This window comes from Sapajus apella, unplaced genomic scaffold (genome assembly GCF_009761245.1).
Source record: "Sapajus apella isolate SASKATOON/1434 unplaced genomic scaffold, GSC_monkey_1.0 scaffold45, whole genome shotgun sequence".
NCBI classification, from domain to species: Eukaryota; Metazoa; Chordata; class Mammalia; order Primates; family Cebidae; genus Sapajus; species Sapajus apella.
This window is the reverse complement of record NW_022436985.1, coordinates 18677852-18683182: the sequence shown is the minus strand read 5'-3', so window position 1 is coordinate 18683182 and position 5331 is coordinate 18677852.

Below are 5331 nucleotides of genomic sequence, written 5' to 3'. Positions count from 1 at the left end.
AACATCCACCTATGAGTGAGAACATGTGGTGTTTGGTTTTCTGTTCTTGTGTAAGTTTGCTAAGAATGATGGTTTTCAGATTCATCCATGTCCCTACAAAGGACACGAACTCATCGTTTTTTATGACTGCGTAGTATTCCTTGGTGTATATGTGCCACGTTTTCTTTATCCAATCTGTCGTTGATGGACATTTGGGTTGGTTCCAAGTCTTTGCTATTGTGAACAGTGCCACAATGAACATATCTGTGCATTTTTGCTCTGTTCAGAGTTTTAATTTCTTCCTAGTTCAATCTTGGGAGGTTGTATGTTTCTAGGAATTTATCCATGTTTTTTAGGTTTTTTAGTTTGTGTGCATTGAGTTGTTCATAATAGTCGTTGGGTTTTTTGTATTTTAACTTCTCTTGGTTGGTGGTAATTTTTAGGTTTTGAAGGGAAGGCAAGAGTTAAAGATAAATACAGAGACAGAGGGTGGCTCAAACAGCAACACAGATATATTGCAGAAACCTGCAGAAGTGGAGGACCAGCTTAAGGCCAGAGCCACCACTGTTTACAGGCTGGGGTATGTGTAGGTATGGGTAGGAGGGGTCTGGGCCATCTGGCTTGCTGCCTGTCAGGATATTGATAAGATGTTCCCATGATGAGGCTCTTCTGGCCCTTGTTCTGGTAGAATGTGGTGTTCCTTGCACTTTCTCCCAGCAGAATATGATGGGGATGTTTCTTTAGTTGGGCTTTTGCCTGCCTTGTGGTCAGGTGGTTAGGCATGCTATTTTTCATGGCTCAAACCCCAATGAAATGTTTCACTTTTAACAAGGTCTGCAAAAAAGCAGGGAGCTTAACTAATGGTGCAGTTTGGACTAACAGTAATGCCCCTTGTCATTTCTGATCATGTTTATTTTTATTTATTTATTTATTTTTTGAGACAGGGTCTTACTTCGCCATCCAGGCTGAAGTTCAATGGTATGATCTCAGCTCACCACAACCTCTCTCTCCTGGGCTTAAGATGTCCTCCTACCTCAGCCACTGTAGTAGGTGGGACTACAGTTGCATGCCACCACAACTGACTAATTTTTTGTATTCTTTGTAGAGTCAGAGTTTCACCAGGTTACCTAGGCTGGTCTTGAACTCCTGGGCTCAAATAATCCACCTGCCTCATCCTTCCAAAGTGCTAGGATTGCAAGTGTGAGTCATTGCATCGAGCTCATTGATCTTTTATATGTCTTTTTACATCTCAATTTCTTTCTATGCAGCTCTGATTTTGGCTATTTCTTTTCTTCTGCTAGATTTGGGTTTGGTTTACTCTTGTATTTTCCTCATTCTTCTAGGTGTGATGTCAGTTTGTCAATTGACATTTTTCTAACTTTTTAATGTGGCCATTTCGCCCTATACACTTCTGTCTTAACACTACTTTAGCTGTTTCCCAGAGATCTTAGTATGTTGTATCTTGGTTTTCATTAGTTTCAAAGAATTCCTTGTTTTCTCTTTAATTTCTTTGTTTACCCAAAATTGATTCAGGAGCAGGCTGTTTAATTTCTGTGTAATTTTATAGTTATGAGATCATCTTTCTATTGACTTCTTCACCCAGGAGTGGGATTGCTGGATCAAATGGTAATTCTGCTTTTACTTCTTTAAGGAATCTCCACACTGTTTTCCACAGTGGTTGTACTAGTTTACATTCCTACCAGCAGTGTAAAAGTGTTCCCTTTTTACCACATCCACACGAACATCTATTATTTTTGGATTTTTTTATTACGGCCAATCTTGCAGGAGTGAGGTGGTATCACATCATGGTTTTGATTTGTACTTTCCTAATCATTAATGATGTTGAGCATTTTTGTCATAAGTTTGTTGGCCATTTGAATATCTTCTTTTGCGAATTGTCTGTTCATGTTTTTGGCCCACTTCTTTCTTTCTTTATTTATTTATTATTTTTTAAATTATACTTTAAGTTCTGGGATACATGTGCAAATCATGCAGGATTGTTACATAGGTGTACACATGCCATAGCGGTTTGCTGCATCCATTCCCCCTGTCATCTACATTAGGTATTTCTCCTAATGTTACCTCTCCCCAATCCCCTGATCCCCTGCTATTCCTCCCCTAGCTCCCCAAACCCCCAACAGGCTCCAGTGTGTGATTTTCCCCTCCCTGTGTTCATGTGTTCTTATTGTTCATCACCCACTTATGAGTGAGAACATGTGGTGTTTCTTTTTCTGTTCTTGTGTCAGTTTGCTGAGAATGATGGTTTCCAGCTTTTAATGGGACTGTGTGTGTGTGTGTGTGTGTGTGTGTGTGTGTGTGTGTGTTTCTTGCTGATTAATTTGAGTTCCTTGTAGACTCTGGATATTAGTCCTTTGCCAGATATATAGATTGCGAAGATCTTCTGCTCTGTGGTTTGTATGTTTACTCTGCTGATTGTTTATTTTGCTGTGCAGAAGCTTTTTAGTTTAATTAAGTCTCATCTACTTATCTTTGTTTTGTTGTCATTTGCTTTTGGATTCTTGGTCACGAAGTGTTTGCCTAAGTCAATGCCTAGAAGGGTTTTTCTGATGTTATCTTCTAGAATTTTTGTGGTTTGGGTCTTATAACTAAGTCCTTGATTTATCTTGAGTTGATATTTGTATAGGTGAGAGATGAGGCCCCAGTTTCATTCCTTTACATGTGGCTTGTCAATAATTCCAGCACCATTTGTTGAATAAGATGTCCTTTCCCCACTTGTATTTTTGTTTGCTTTGTCGAAAGTCAGTTGACTGTAAATATTTGGCTTTATTTCTGGGTTTTCTACATGCTATTTTTATACCAGTATTCCATTGGTCTATATGCCTATTTTTATATCAGTACCATGCTGTTTTAGTAACCATAGCCTTGTAGTATAGTAAGAAGCCAGGTAATGTGATGTCTCCAGATTTGTTCTTGTAGCTTTGTCCTACTTTTGTTACATGAGCTCTTTTTTGGTTCCATATGAATTTTAGGGTTGTTTTTCTAACTCTGTGAAGAATGATGGCGGTATTTTGATGGGAATTGCGTTGAATTTGTAGATTGGTTTTGATAGTATAATCATTTTCACAATATTGAGTCTGCCCATCCATGAGCATGGGATGTGTTTTCATTTGTTTGTGTCATCTGTGGTTTCTTTCAGCTGTGTTTTGTAGTTTTCCTTGTAGAGGTCTTTCAACTCATTGGTTACATATATTCCTAAGTATTTTATTTTATTTTATTTTTTACTTTTTTTGCAGCTATTGTAAAAGGGGTTGAGTTCTTAATTTGATTCTCATCTTGGTCCCTACATGTATAGCAGAGCTACTGATTTGTGTACATTAATTTTGTATCCTGAAACTTTGCTGAATTCACGTATCGGATCTAGAAGCTTTTTGGCAGACTCTTCAGGATTTTCTAGGTTTATGATCGTATTATCAGCAAGAAGCAAAACTTTGACTTTTTCTTTGCCAATTTGGTTGCCATTTATCTATCTATCTATCTATCTATCTATCTATCTATCTATCGTCTGATTGCTCTGGCTAGGACTTCCAGTACTATGTTGAATAGAAGTGGTAAGAGTGGGCATTCTTGCCTTGTTCCAGTTCTTGGGGAATTCCTTCAACTTTTCTCTGTTAAGTATAATGTTGGTTCTGGGTTTGTCATAAATGGCTTTTATTACCTAGAGGTAGATCCCTTATATGCTGATTTTGCTAAGGGTTTTAATCATAAATGAATACTAGATCTTGCCAAGTGCTTTTTCTGTGTCCATTGAGATGTTCATGTGGTTTTTGTTTTAAATTCTGTTTATGTGGTGTATTAAATTTATTGACTTGCATATGTTAAATCATCCTTGCATCCCTGGTGTGAAACCCATTAAATATTATTATTTGGATATGCTGTTGGATTCAGTTAGCTAGTATTTTGTTAAGGATTTATGCGTCCATATTCATCAGGGACATTTGTCCGTAGTTTTCTTTTTTTGATATGTCCTTTTCTGCTTTTGGTATTAGAGTGATATTGGCTTCATAGAGTGGTTTAGGGAAGATTCCACCTTTCCTATCTTTTGGAATAGTGTAGGATTGGTATTATTTCTTTGAATGTCTGATAGAATTCAGCTGTGAATTCATCTGGTCCTGGACTGTTTTTTTGTTGGTAACTTTTAAAATACCCATTTTAATCTCGCTGCTTGTTATTAGTCTATTTTGAGTTTCTATTTATTCCTGTTTTAATCTAGGAGGATTGATTGTATATTTCCAGGAATTAATCCATCCCCTCTAGGTTTTCTAGTTTATGTGCATAAAGGTGTTCATAGTAGCCTTGAACAATCCTTTGTATTTCTGCGATATCTGTTGTAGTATCTCCTGTTTCTTTTCTAATTGAGCTTGTTTGGATCTTCTCTCTTGTTTTCTTGGTTAATCTTACTAATGGTCTACCAATTTTATTTATCTTTTCAAAGAACTAGGTTTTTCTTTCATTTATCTTTTAATTTCTTTTTTCTTTCAATTTTATTTAGTTCTGTTCTTTTTTTTTTTTTTTTAAGAATGAGAGAAAGGAAGAAAAAGAATAAAAAAAAAAGAAAAAGAATAAAGGAAAGGAAGAAAGAAGAAGAGGAAGAGGGAGAGAGAACAGGGGTGTTGCTTTATTGCCCAGGCTAGAATGCAGTCTAAAACTGGGTATGCCTGTAATTGTGTTTAATAATAAAGACATAAAAAAAAATGAGGGAAGAAAATAATTAACAAGCAGCCAACCAATATTTCATTTAAACCTGTAAATACGTGTGATGTAGTACTGATAAGAGTGTATATTTTGTGTATTTAAAGTGGAGAGTTCTATAAATGTTAATTAAGTCTACTTGTTCCGGATCTGAGTTCAAGTCCTGGTAACATTCTGTCTCATTGATCTATCTAATATTGATGTTGAAGTCTCCCGCTATTATTGTGTGGGGGTCCAAGTCTCTTTGTAAGTCTTATATATCTGGGTATTTCTGTATTGGGTGCATATATGTTTAGGATCTTTAGCTCTTCTTGTTACATTGATCCTTTTATCTTTATGTAATATCTTTCTTTGCTTCTTTTGATCTTTGTTGCTTTGAAATCTATTTTATCAGCAAAAATTGCAACTCCTGCTTTCTATTTATTTATTTTAGCTCTCCATTTGGTTGGTAAATTTTTCACCATCCCTTTGTTTTGAGTCTTTGTGTATCCTTGCATGTGAGATAGATCTAGATGTAGCATACCAATGGTATTTAGTTCTGTTCTGCTCTTCGTTATTTCTTTTCTTGTGCTGGGTTTGGGTTTGGTTTGTTCTTGTTTCTCTAGTTCCTTGAGGTGTGACCTTAGATTGTCTATTTGTGCT